This window comes from Furipterus horrens, unplaced genomic scaffold (genome assembly GCF_987537825.1).
Source record: "Furipterus horrens unplaced genomic scaffold, mFurHor1.1.pri manual_scaffold_18, whole genome shotgun sequence".
In the NCBI taxonomy this organism is placed as follows: domain Eukaryota; kingdom Metazoa; phylum Chordata; class Mammalia; order Chiroptera; family Furipteridae; genus Furipterus; species Furipterus horrens.
In genome coordinates, this window is record NW_028327188.1 from 7,076,340 (window position 1) to 7,091,780 (window position 15,441).

Below are 15,441 nucleotides of genomic sequence, written 5' to 3' on the forward strand. Positions count from 1 at the left end.
TGCTCTTTAGTCTAAGGTATCAACTCGAAAGCTCACTGAAGCATACAATGAAGCAGAACAACAACGGCACAGCAAGGGCATAATTCCATCTGTTGAAATCGTTTGATTATCTGTATATGGTGGTTAAAATTTCATCTGGTTGAAAACTGTTGCTGGCCTCCTTCGGAACACAGTCTTTATGAGTTAACAATAAGTGCAACAACAACTTTTAGAAAGACATACATGAGAACCAGATAGCATCTCATATCTTCAGTTCAAAGAGCTACATCTGTACTTTCAGTAGTACATACGTTACTCTGCACGGAAAACAAGATATGTCGAAACATCGCTATCTCTGATTCTGCCTTCAATGGCAATGCCAGCGGTCACTATCTCCCACAATGAATGTCATCACCGCACGGACAGGGAAGAGAAAGCAATAACTTCTGTTATAATTGCTAGAAATTGTGATGTTCTCTCCTGTTTCAAAGAATGATGCTTTGCCTGATATAATTTCTAAGCTAGGTCTCTTTGAAAACACGGTATTTTCAGAGTTTCACAGTGAATTACCAAGAAACAACATAGGAAACCACTGGGAACGGTGAAGTCACCTATAGATCCTTTTGTGTGTCAGGTGAAGTACACTACCCAAAAGACTCCAGCGTTCTTGAAACCAGTGTTTGCTCTTTAGTCTACTGTATCAACTCGAAAGCTCACTGAAGCATACAATGAAGCAGAACAACAACGGCACAGCAAGGGCATAATTCCATCTGTTGAAATCGTTTGATTATCTGTATATGGTGGTTAGAATTTCATCTGGTTGAAAACTGTTGCTGGCCTCCTTCGGAACACAGTCTTTATGAGTTAACAATAAGTGCAACAACAACTTTTAGAAAGACATACATGAGAACCAGATAGCATCTCATATCTTCAGTTCAAAGAGCTACATCTGTACTTTCAGTAGTACATACGTTACTCTGCACGGAAAACAAGATATGTCGAAACATCGCTATCTCTGATTCTGCCTTCAATGGCAATGCCAGCGGTCACTATCTCCCACAATGAATGTCATCACCGCACGGACAGGGAAGAGAAAGCAATAACTTCTGTTATAATTGCTAGAAATTGTGATGTTCTCTCCTGTTTCAAAGAATGATGCTTTGCCTGATATAATTTCTAAGCTAGGTCTCTTTGAAAACACGGTATTTTCAGAGTTTCACAGTGAATTACCAAGAAACAACATAGGAAACCACTGTGAACGGTGAAGTCACCTATAGATCCTTTTGTGTGTCAGGTGAAGTACACTACCCAAAAGACTCCAGCGTTCCTGAAACCAGTGTTTGCTCTTTAGTCTACTGTATCAACTCGAAAGCTCACTGAAGCATACAATGAAGCAGAACAACAACGGCACAGCAAGGGCATAATTCCATCTGTTGAAATCGTTTGATTATCTGTATATGGTGGTTAGAATTTCAATTGGTTGAAAACTGTTGCTGGCCTGCTTCGGAACACAGTCTTTATGAGTTAAAAATAAAGGCAACATCAACTTTTAGAAAGACATACATGAGAACCAGATAGCATCTAATATCTTCAGTTCAAAGAGCTACATCTGTACTTTCAGTAGTACATGCGTTACTTTGCACGGAAAACAAGATATGTCCAAACATAGTTATCTCTGATTCTGCCTTCAATGGCAATGCCACCAGTCACTATCTCCCACAATGAATGCTATCACCGAACGGACAGGGAAGAGAAAGCAATAACTTCTGTTATAATTGCTAGAAATTGTGATGTTCTCTCCTGTTTCAAAGAATGATGCTTTGCCTGATATAATTTCTAAGCTAGGTCTCTTTGAAAACACGGTATTTTCAGAGTTTCTCAGTGAATTACCAAGAAACAACATAGGAAACCACTGGGAACGGTGAAGTCACATATAGATCCTTTGGTGTGTCAGGTGAAGCACACTACCCAAAAGACTCCAGCGTTCTTGAAACCAGTGTTTGCTCTTTAGTCTACTGTATCAACTCGAAAGCTCACTGAAGCATACAATGAAGCAGAACAACAACGGCACAGCAAGGGCATAATTCCATCTGTTGAAATCGTTTGATTATCTGTATATGGTGGTTAGAATTTCATCTGGTTGAAAACTGTTGCTGGCCTCCTTCGGAACACAGTCTTTATGAGTTAACAATAAGTGCAACAACAACTTTTAGAAAGACATACATGAGAACCAGATAGCATCTCATATCTTCAGTTCAAAGAGCTACATCTGTACTTTGAGTAGTACATACGTTACTCTGCACGGAAAACAAGATATGTCGAAACATCGCTATCTCTGATTCTGCCTTCAATGGCAATGCCAGCGGTCACTATCTCCCACAATGAATGTCATCACCGCACGGACAGGGAAGAGAAAGCAATAACTTCTGTTATAATTGCTAGAAATTGTGATGTTCTCTCCTGTTTCAAAGAATGATGCTTTGCCTGATATAATTTCTAAGCTAGGTCTCTTTGAAAACACGGTATTTTCAGAGTTTCACAGTGAATTACCAAGAAACAACATAGGAAACCACTGGGAACGGTGAAGTCACATATAGATCCTTTGGTGTGTCAGGTGAAGTACACTACCCAAAAGACTCCAGCGTTCTTGAAACCAGTGTTTGCTCTTTAGTCTACTGTATCAACTCGAAAGCTCACTGAAGCATACAATGAAGCAGAACAACAACGGCACAGCAAGGGCATAATTCCATCTGTTGAAATCGTTTGATTATCTGTATATGGTGGTTAGAATTTCATCTGGTTGAAAACTGTTGCTGGCCTCCTTCGGAACACAGTCTTTATGAGTTAACAATAAGTGCAACAACAACTTTTAGAAAGACATACGTGAGAACCAGATAGCATCTCATATCTTCAGTTCAAAGAGCTACATCTGTACTTTCAGTAGTACATGCGTTACTCTGCACGTAAAACAAGATATGTCGAAACATCGCTATCTCTGATTCTGCCTTCAGTGGCAATGCCACCGGTCACTATCTCCCACAATGAATGCCATCACCGCACGAACAGGGAAGAGAAAGCAATAACTTCTGTTATAATTGCTAGAAATTGTGATGTTCTCTCCTGTTTCAAAGAATGATGCTTTGCCTGATATAATTTCTAAGCTAGGTCTCTTTGAAAACACGGTATTTTCAGAGTTTCACAGTGAATTACCAAGAAACAACATAGGAAACCACTGGGAACGGTGAAGTCACATATAAATCCTTTGGTGTGTCAGGTGAAACACACTACCCAAAAGACTCCAGCGTTCCTGAAACCAGTGTTTGCTCTTTAGTCTACTGTATCAACTCGAAAGCTCACTGAAGCATACAATGAAGCAGAACAACAACGGCACAGCAAGGGCATAATTCCATCTGTTGAAATCGTTTGATTATCTGTATATGGTGGTTAGAATTTCATCTGGTTGAAAACTGTTGCTGGCCTGCTTCGGAACACAGTCTTTATGAGTTAAAAATAAAGGCAACATCAACTTTTAGAAAGACATACATGAGAACCAGATAGCATCTAATATCTTCAGTTCAAAGAGCTACATCTGTACTTTCAGTAGTACATACGTTACTCTGCACGGAAAACAAGATATGTCGAAACATCGCTATCTCTGATTCTGCCTTCAATGGCAATGCCAGCAGTCACTATCTCCCACAATGAATGTCATCACCGCACGGACAGGGAAGAGAAAGCAATAACTTCTGTTATAATTGCTAGAAATTGTGATGTTCTCTCCTGTTTCAAAGAATGATGCTTTGCCTGATATAATTTCTAAGCTAGGTCTCTTTGAAAACACGGTATTTTCAGAGTTTCACAGTGAATTACCAAGAAACAACATAGGAAACCACTGTGAACGGTGAAGTCACATATAAATCCTTTGGTGTGTCAGGTGAAACACACTACCCAAAAGACTCCAGCGTTCCTGAAACCAGTGTTTGCTCTTTAGTCTACTGTATCAACTCGAAAGCTCACTGAAGCATACAATGAAGCAGAACAAAAAAGGCACAGCAAGGGCATAATTCCATCTGTTGAAATCGTTTGATTATCTGTGTATGGTGGTTAGAATTTCTTCTGGTTGAAAACTGTTGCTGGGCGCCTTCGGAACACAGTATTTATGAGTTAACAATAAGTGCAACAACAACTTTTAGAAAGACATACATGAGAACCAGATAGCATCTCATATCTTCAGTTCAAAGAGCTACATCTGTACTTTCAGTTGTACATGCGTTACTCTGCCCGGAAAACAAGATATGTCGAGACATCGCTATCTCTGCTTCTGCCTTCAATGGGAATGCCACCCGTCACTATCTCCCACAATGAATGTCATCACCGCCCGGACAGGGAAGAGAAAGCAATAACTTCTGTTATAATTGCTAGAAATTGTGATGTTCTCTCCTGTTTCAAAGAATGATGCTTTGCCTGATATAATTTCTAAGCTAGGTCTCTTTGAAAACACGGTATTTTCAGAGTTTCACAGTGAATTACCAAGAAACAACATAGGAAACCACTGGGAACGGTGAAGTCACATATAGATCCTTTGGTGTGTCAGGTGAAGCACACTACCCAAAAGACTCCAGCGTTCTTGAAACCAGTGTTTGCTCTTTAGTCTACTGTATCAACTCGAAAGCTCACTGAAGCATACAATGAAGCAGAACAACAACGGCACAGCAAGGGCATAATTCCATCTGTTGAAATCGTTTGATTATCTGTATATGGTGGTTAGAATTTCATCTGGTTGAAAACTGTTGCTGGCCTCCTTCGGAACACAGTCTTTATCAGTTAACAATAAGTGCAACAACAACTTTTAGAAAGTCATACATGAGAACTAGATAGCATCTCATATCTTCAGTTCAAAGAGCTACATCTGTACTTTCAGTAGTACATGCGTTACTCTGCACGTAAAACAAGATATGTCGAAACATCGCTATCTCTGATTCTGCCTTCAATGGCAATGCCACCGGTCACTATCTCCCACAATGTATGCCATCACCGCACGGACAGGGAAGAGAAAGCAATAACTTCTGTTATAATTGCTAGAAATTGTGATGTTCTCTCCTGTTTCAAAGAATGATGCTTTGCCTGATATAATTTCTAAGCTAGGTCTCTTTGAAAACACGGTATTTTCAGAGTTTCACAGTGAATTACCAAGAAACAACATAGGAAACCACTGTGAACGGTGAAGTCACATATAAATCCTTTGGTGTGTCAGGTGAAACACACTACCCAAAAGACTCCAGCGTTCCTGAAACCAGTGTTTGCTCTTTAGTCTACTGTATCAACTCGAAAGCTCACTGAAGCATACAATGAAGCAGAACAACAAAGGCACAGCAAGGGCATAATTCCATCTGTTGAAATCGTTTGATTATCTGTATATGGTGGTTAGAATTTCATCTGGTTGAAAACTGTTGCTGGCCTGCTTCGGAACACAGTCTTTATGAGTTAAAAATAAAGGCAACATCAACTTTTAGAAAGACATACATGAGAACCAGATAGCATCTAATATCTTCAGTTCAAAGAGCTACATCTGTACTTTCAGTAGTACATGCGTTACTTTGCACGGAAAACAAGATATGTCCAGACATCGTTATCTCTGATTCTGCCTTCAATGGCAATGCCACCAGTCACTATCTCCCACAATGAATGCTATCACCGAACGGACATGGAAGTGAAAGCAATAACTTCTGTTATAATTGCTAGAAATTGTGATGTTCTCTCCTGTTTCAAAGAATGATGCTTTGCCTGATATATTTTCTAAGCTAGGTCTCTTTGAAAACACGGTATTTTCAGATTTTCACAGTGAATTACCAAGAAACAACATAGGAAACCACTGTGAACGGTGAAGTCACCTATAGATCCTTTTGTGTGTCAGGTGAAGTACACTACCCAAAAGACTCCAGCGTTCTTGAAACCAGTGTTTGCTCTTTAGTCTACTGTATCAACTCGAAAGCTCACTGAAGCATACAATGAAGCAGAACAACAACGGCACAGCAAGGGCATAATTCCATCTGTTGAAATCGTTTGATTATCTGTATATGGTGGTTAGAATTTCTTCTGGTTGAAAACTGTTGCTGGGCTCCTTCGGAACACAGTCTTTATGAGTTAACAATAAGTGCAACAACAACTTTTAGAAAGACATACATGAGAACCAGATAGCATCTCATATCTTCAGTTCAAAGAGCTACATCTGTACTTTCAGTAGTACATGCGTTACTCTGCACGTAAAACAAGATATGTCGAAACATCGCTATCTCTGATTCTGCCTTCAATGGCAATGCCACCGGTCACTATCTCCCACAATGAATGCCATCACCGCACGAACAGGGAAGAGAAAGCAATAACTTCTGTTATAATTGCTAGAAATTGTGATGTTCTCTCCTGTTTCAAAGAATGATGCTTTGCCTGATATAATTTCTAAGCTAGGTCTCTTTGAAAACACGGTATTTTCAGAGTTTCACAGTGAATTACCAAGAAACAACATAGGAAACCACTGGGAACGGTGAAGTCACATATAGATCCTTTGGTGTGTCAGGTGAAGCACACTACCCAAAAGACTCCAGCGTTCTTGAAACCAGTGTTTGCTCTTTAGTCTACTGTATCAACTCGAAAGCTCACTGAAGCATACAATGAAGCAGAACAAAAAAGGCACAGCAAGGGCATAATTCCATCTGTTGAAATCGTTTGATTATCTGTGTATGGTGGTTAGAATTTCTTCTGGTTGAAAACTGTTGCTGGGCTCCTTCGGAACACAGTCTTTATGAGTTAACAATAAGTGCAACAACAACTTTTAGAAAGACATACATGAGAACCAGATAGCATCTAATATCTTCAGTTCAAAGAGCTACATCTGTACTTTCAGTAGTACATGCGTTACTCTGCACGTAAAACAAGATATGTCGAAACATCGCTATCTCTGATTGTGTCTTCAAAGGCAATGCCACCGGTCACTATCTCCCACAATGAATGCCATCACCGCACGGACAGGGAAGAGAAAGCAATAACTTCTGTTATAATTGCTAGAAATTGTGATGTTCTCTCCTGTTTCAAATAATGATGCTATGCCTGATATAATTTCTAAGCTAGGTCTCTTTGAAAACACGGTATTTTCAGAGTTTCACAGTGAATTACCAAGAAACAACATAGGAAACCACTGGGAACGCTGAAGTCACATATAGATCCTTTGGTGTGTCAGGTGAAGCACACTACCCAAAAGACTCCAGCGTTCCTGAAACCAGTGTTTGCTCTTTAGTCTACTGTATCAACTCGAAAGCTCACTGAAGCATACAATGAAGCAGAACAAAAAAGGCACAGCAAGGGCATAATTCCATCTGTTGAAATCGTTTGATTATCTGTGTATGGTGGTTAGAATTTCTTCTGGTTGAAAACTGTTGCTGGGCGCCTTCGGAACACAGTATTTATGAGTTAACAATAAGTGCAACAACAACTTTTAGAAAGACATACATGAGAACCAGATAGCATCTCATATCTTCAGTTCAAAGAGCTACATCTGTACTTTCAGTTGTACATGCGTTACTCTGCCCGGAAAACAAGATATGTCGAGACATCGCTATCTCTGCTTCTGCCTTCAATGGGAATGCCACCCGTCACTATCTCCCACAATGAATGTCATCACCGCCCGGACAGGGAAGAGAAAGCAATAACTTCTGTTATAATTGCTAGAAATTGTGATGTTCTCTCCTGTTTCAAAGAATGATGCTTTGCCTGATATAATTTCTAAGCTAGGTCTCTTTGAAAACACGGTATTTTCAGAGTTTCACAGTGAATTACCAAGAAACAACATAGGAAACCACTGGGAACGGTGAAGTCACATATAGATCCTTTGGTGTGTCAGGTGAAGCACACTACCCAAAAGACTCCAGCGTTCTTGAAACCAGTGTTTGCTCTTTAGTCTACTGTATCAACTCGAAAGCTCACTGAAGCATACAATGAAGCAGAACAACAACGGCACAGCAAGGGCATAATTCCATCTGTTGAAATCGTTTGATTATCTGTATATGGTGGTTAGAATTTCATCTGGTTGAAAACTGTTGCTGGCCTCCTTCGGAACACAGTCTTTATGAGTTAACAATAAGTGCAACAACAACTTTTAGAAAGACATACATGAGAACTAGATAGCATCTCATATCTTCAGTTCAAAGAGCTACATCTGTACTTTCAGTAGTACATGCGTTACTCTGCACGTAAAACAAGATATGTCGAAACATCGCTATCTCTGATTCTGCCTTCAATGGCAATGCCACCGGTCACTATCTCCCACAATGTATGCCATCACCGCACGGACAGGGAAGAGAAAGCAATAACTTCTGTTATAATTGCTAGAAATTGTGATGTTCTCTCCTGTTTCAAATAATGATGCTTTGCCTGATATAATTTCTAAGCTAGGTCTCTTTGAAAACACGGTATTTTCAGAGTTTCACAGTGAATTACCAAGAAACAACATAGGAAACCACTGTGAACGGTGAAGTCACATATAAATCCTTTGGTGTGTCAGGTGAAACACACTACCCAAAAGACTCCAGCGTTCCTGAAACCAGTGTTTGCTCTTTAGTCTACTGTATCAACTCGAAAGCTCACTGAAGCATACAATGAAGCAGAACAACAAAGGCACAGCAAGGGCATAATTCCATCTGTTGAAATCGTTTGATTATCTGTATATGGTGGTTAGAATTTCATCTGGTTGAAAACTGTTGCTGGCCTGCTTCGGAACACAGTCTTTATGAGTTAAAAATAAAGGCAACATCAACTTTTAGAAAGACATACATGAGAACCAGATAGCATCTAATATCTTCAGTTCAAAGAGCTACATCTGTACTTTCAGTAGTACATGCGTTACTTTGCACGGAAAACAAGATATGTCCAGACATCGTTATCTCTGATTCTGCCTTCAATGGCAATGCCACCAGTCACTATCTCCCACAATGAATGCTATCACCGAACGGACATGGAAGAGAAAGCAATAACTTCTGTTATAATTGCTAGAAATTGTGATGTTCTCTCCTGTTTCAAAGAATGATGCTTTGCCTGATATATTTTCTAAGCTAGGTCTCTTTGAAAACACGGTATTTTCAGATTTTCACAGTGAATTACCAAGAAACAACATAGGAAACCACTGTGAACGGTGAAGTCACCTATAGATCCTTTTGTGTGTCAGGTGAAGTACACTACCCAAAAGACTCCAGCGTTCTTGAAACCAGTGTTTGCTCTTTAGTCTACTGTATCAACTCGAAAGCTCACTGAAGCATACAATGAAGCAGAACAACAACGGCACAGCAAGGGCATAATTCCATCTGTTGAAATCGTTTGATTATCTGTATATGGTGGTTAGAATTTCTTCTGGTTGAAAACTGTTGCTGGGCTCCTTCGGAACACAGTCTTTATGAGTTAACAATAAGTGCAACAACAACTTTTAGAAAGACATACATGAGAACCAGATAGCATCTCATATCTTCAGTTCAAAGAGCTACATCTGTACTTTCAGTAGTACATGCGTTACTCTGCACGTAAAACAAGATATGTCGAAACATCGCTATCTCTGATTCTGCCTTCAATGGCAATGCCACCGGTCACTATCTCCCACAATGAATGCCATCACCGCACGAACAGGGAAGAGAAAGCAATAACTTCTGTTATAATTGCTAGAAATTGTGATGTTCTCTCCTGTTTCAAAGAATGATGCTTTGCCTGATATAATTTCTAAGCTAGGTCTCTTTGAAAACACGGTATTTTCAGAGTTTCACAGTGAATTACCAAGAAACAACATAGGAAACCACTGGGAACGGTGAAGTCACATATAGATCCTTTGGTGTGTCAGGTGAAGCACACTACCCAAAAGACTCCAGCGTTCTTGAAACCAGTGTTTGCTCTTTAGTCTACTGTATCAACTCGAAAGCTCACTGAAGCATACAATGAAGCAGAACAAAAAAGGCACAGCAAGGGCATAATTCCATCTGTTGAAATCGTTTGATTATCTGTGTATGGTGGTTAGAATTTCTTCTGGTTGAAAACTGTTGCTGGGCTCCTTCGGAACACAGTCTTTATGAGTTAACAATAAGTGCAACAACAACTTTTAGAAAGACATACATGAGAACCAGATAGCATCTAATATCTTCAGTTCAAAGAGCTACATCTGTACTTTCAGTAGTACATGCGTTACTCTGCACGTAAAACAAGATATGTCGAAACATCGCTATCTCTGATTGTGTCTTCAAAGGCAATGCCACCGGTCACTATCTCCCACAATGAATGCCATCACCGCACGGACAGGGAAGAGAAAGCAATAACTTCTGTTATAATTGCTAGAAATTGTGATGTTCTCTCCTGTTTCAAATAATGATGCTATGCCTGATATAATTTCTAAGCTAGGTCTCTTTGAAAACACGGTATTTTCAGAGTTTCACAGTGAATTACCAAGAAACAACATAGGAAACCACTGGGAACGCTGAAGTCACATATAGATCCTTTGGTGTGTCAGGTGAAGCACACTACCCAAAAGACTCCAGCGTTCTTGAAACCAGTGTTTGCTCTTTAGTCTACTGTATCAACTCGAAAGCTCACTGAAGCATACAATGAAGCAGAACAAAAAAGGCACAGCAAGGGCATAATTCCATCTGTTGAAATCGTTTGATTATCTGTGTATGGTGGTTAGAATTTCTTCTGGTTGAAAACTGTTGCTGGGCTCCTTCGGAACACAGTCTTTATGAGTTAACAATAAGTGCAACAACAACTTTTAGAAAGACATACATGAGAACCAGATAGCATCTAATATCTTCAGTTCAAAGAGCTACATCTGTACTTTCAGTAGTACATGCGTTACTCTGCACGTAAATCAAGATATGTCGAAACATCGCTATCTCTGATTGTGTCTTCAAAGGCAATGCCACCGGTCACTATCTCCCACAATGAATGCCATCACCGCACGGACAGGGAAGAGAAAGCAATAACTTCTGTTATAATTGCTAGAAATTGTGATGTTCTCTCCTGTTTCAAATAATGATGCTTTGCCTGATATAATTTCTAAGCTAGGTCTCTTTGAAAACACGGTATTTTCAGAGTTTCACAGTGAATTACCAAGAAACAACATAGGAAACCACTGGGAACGCTGAAGTCACATATAGATCCTTTGGTGTGTCAGGTGAAACACACTACCCAAAAGACTCCAGCGTTCCTGAAACCAGTGTTTGCTCTTTAGTCTACTGTATCAACTCGAAAGCTCACTGAAGCATACAATGAAGTAGAACAAAAAAGGCACAGCAAGGGCATAATTCCATCTGTTGAAATCGTTTGATTATCTGTGTATGGTGGTTAGAATTTCTTCTGGTTGAAAACTGTTGCTGGGCTCCTTCGGAACACAGTCTTTATGAGTTAACAATAAGTGCAACAACAACTTTTAGAAAGACATACATGAGAACCAGATAGCATCTCATATCTTCAGTTCAAAGAGCTACATCTGTACTTTCAGTAGTACATGCGTTACTCTGCACGTAAATCAAGATATGTCGAAACATCGCTATCTCTGATTGTGTCTTCAAAGGCAATGCCACCGGTCACTATCTCCCACAATGAATGCCATCACCGCACGGACAGGGAAGAGAAAGCAATAACTTCTGTTATAATTGCTAGAAATTGTGATGTTCTCTCCTGTTTCAAATAATGATGCTTTGCCTGATATAATTTCTAAGCTAGGTCTCTTTGAAAACACGGTATTTTCAGAGTTTCACAGTGAATTACCAAGAAACAACATAGGAAACCACTGGGAACGCTGAAGTCACATATAGATCCTTTGGTGTGTCAGGTGAAGCACACTACCCAAAAGACTCCAGCGTTCTTGAAACCAGTGTTTGCTCTTTAGTCTACTGTATCAACTCGAAAGCTCACTGAAGCATACAATGAAGCAGAACAAAAAAGGCACAGCAAGGGCATAATTCCATCTGTTGAAATCGTTTGATTATCTGTGTATGGTGGTTAGAATTTCTTCTGGTTGAAAACTGTTGCTGGGCTCCTTCGGAACACAGTATTTATGAGTTAACAATAAGTGCAACAACAACTTTTAGAAAGACATACATGAGAACCAGATAGCATCTAATATCTTCAGTTCAAAGAGCTACATTTGTACTTTCAGTAGTACATGCGTTACTCTGCCCGGAAAACAAGATATGTCGAGACATCGCTATCTCTGCTTCTGCCTTCAATGGGAATGCCACCGGTCACTATCTCCCACAATGAATGCCATCACCTCACGGAAAGGGAAGAGAAAGCAATAACTTCTGTTATAATTGCTAGAAATTGTGATGTTCTCTCCTGTTTCAAAGAATGATGCTTTGCCTGATATAATTTCTAAGCTAGGTCTCTTTGAAAACACGGTATTTTCAGAGTTTCACAGTGAATTACCAAGAAACAACATAGGAAACCACTGTGAACGGTGAAGTCACATATAGATCCTTTGGTGTGTCAGGTGAAACACACTACCCAAAAGACTCCAGCGTTCCTGAAACCAGTGTTTGCTCTTTAGTCTACTGTATCAACTCGAAAGCTCACTGAAGCATACAATGAAGCAGAACAAAAAAGGCACAGCAAGGGCATAATTCCATCTGTTGAAATCGTTTGATTATCTGTGTATGGTGGTTAGAATTTCTTCTGGTTGAAAACTGTTGCTGGGCGCCTTCGGAACACAGTATTTATGAGTTAACAATAAGTGCAACAACAACTTTTAGAAAGACATACATGAAAACCAGATAGCATCTCATATCTTCAGTTCAAAGAGCTACATCTGTACTTTCAGTTGTACATGCGTTACTCTGCCCGGAAAACAAGATATGTCGAGACATCGCTATCTCTGCTTCTGCCTTCAATGGGAATGCCACCCGTCACTATCTCCCACAATGAATGCCATCACCGCACGGACAGGGAAGAGAAAGCAATAACTTCTGTTATAATTGCTAGAAATTGTGATGTTCTCTCCTGTTTCAAAGAATGATGCTTTGCCTGATATAATTTCTAAGCTAGGTCTCTTTGAAAACACGGTATTTTCAGAGTTTCACAGTGAATTACCAAGAAACAACATAGGAAACCACTGGGAACGGTGAAGTCACATATAAATCCTTTGGTGTGTCAGGTGAAACACACTACCCAAAAGACTCCAGCGTTCCTGAAACCAGTGTTTGCTCTTTAGTCTACTGTATCAACTCGAAAGCTCACTGAAGCATACAATGAAGCAGTACAAAAAAGGCACAGCAAGGGCATAATTCCATCTGTTGAAATCGTTTCATTATCTGTGTATGGTGGTTAGAATTTCTTCTGGTTGAAAACTGTTGCTGGGCGCCTTCGGAACACAGTATTTATGAGTTAACAATAAGTGCAACAACAACTTTTAGAAAGACATACATGAGAACCAGATAGCATCTCATATCTTCAGTTCAAAGAGCTACATCTGTACTTTCAGTAGTACATGCGTTACTCTGCCCGGAAAACAAGATATGTCGAGACATCGCTATCTCTGCTTCTGCCTTCAATGGGAATGCCACCCGTCACTATCTCCCACAATGAATGCCATCACCGCCCGGACAGGGAAGAGAAAGCAATAACTTCTGTTATAATTGCTAGAAATTGTGATGTTCTCTCCTGTTTAAAAGAATGATCCTTTGCCTGATATAATTTCTAAGCTAGGTCTCTTTGAAAACACGGTATTTTCAGAGTTTCACAGTGAATTACCAAGAAACAACATAGGAAACCACTGTGAACGGTGAAGTCACATATAAATCCTTGCTGTGTCAGGTGAAACACACTACCCAAAAGACTCCAGCGTTCCTGAAACCAGTGTTTGCTCTTTAGTCTAAGGTATCAACTCGAAAGCTCACTGAAGCATACAATGAAGCAGAACAACAACGGCACAGCAAGGGCATAATTCCATCTGTTGAAATCGTTTGATTATCTGTATATGGTGGTTAAAATTTCATCTGGTTGAAAACTGTTGCTGGCCTCCTTCGGAACACAGTCTTTATGAGTTAACAATAAGTGCAACAACAACTTTTAGAAAGACATACATGAGAACCAGATAGCATCTCATATCTTCAGTTCAAAGAGCTACATCTGTACTTTCAGTAGTACATACGTTACTCTGCACGGAAAACAAGATATGTCGAAACATCGCTATCTCTGATTCTGCCTTCAATGGCAATGCCAGCGGTCACTATCTCCCACAATGAATCTCATCACCGCACGGACAGGGAAGAGAAAGCAATAACTTCTGTTATAATTGCTAGAAATTGTGATGTTCTCTCCTGTTTCAAAGAATGATGCTTTGCCTGATATAATTTCTAAGCTAGGTCTCTTTGAAAACACGGTATTTTCAGAGTTTCACAGTGAATTACCAAGAAACAACATAGGAAACCACTGGGAACGGTGAAGTCACCTATAGATCCTTTTGTGTGTCAGGTGAAGTACACTACCCAAAAGACTCCAGCGTTCTTGAAACCAGTGTTTGCTCTTTAGTCTACTGTATCAACTCGAAAGCTCACTGAAGCATACAATGAAGCAGAACAACAACGGCACAGCAAGGGCATAATTCCATCTGTTGAAATCGTTTGATTATCTGTATATGGTGGTTAGAATTTCATCTGGTTGAAAACTGTTGCTGGCCTCCTTCGGAACACAGTCTTTATGAGTTAACAATAAGTGCAACAACAACTTTTAGAAAGACATACATGAGAACCAGATAGCATCTCATATCTTCAGTTCAAAGAGCTACATCTGTACTTTCAGTAGTACATACGTTACTCTGCACGGAAAACAAGATATGTCGAAACATCGCTATCTCTGATTCTGCCTTCAATGGCAATGCCAGCGGTCACTATCTCCCACAATGAATGTCATCACCGCACGGACAGGGAAGAGAAAGCAATAACTTCTGTTATAATTGCTAGAAATTGTGATGTTCTCTCCTGTTTCAAAGAATGATGCTTTGCCTGATATAATTTCTAAGCTAGGTCTCTTTGAAAACACGGTATTTTCAGAGTTTCACAGTGAATTACCAAGAAACAACATAGGAAACCACTGTGAACGGTGAAGTCACCTATAGATCCTTTTGTGTGTCAGGTGAAGTACACTACCCAAAAGACTCCAGCGTTCTTGAAACCAGTGTTTGCTCTTTAGTCTACTGTATCAACTCGAAAGCTCACTGAAGCATACAATGAAGCAGAACAACAACGGCACAGCAAGGGCATAATTCCATCTGTTGAAATCGTTTGATTATCTGTATATGGTGGTTAGAATTTCATCTGGTTGAAAACTGTTGCTGGCCTCCTTCGGAACACAGTCTTTATGAGTTAACAATAAGTGCAACAACAACTTTTAGAAAGACATACATGAGAACCAGATAGCATCTCATATCTTCAGTTCAAAGAG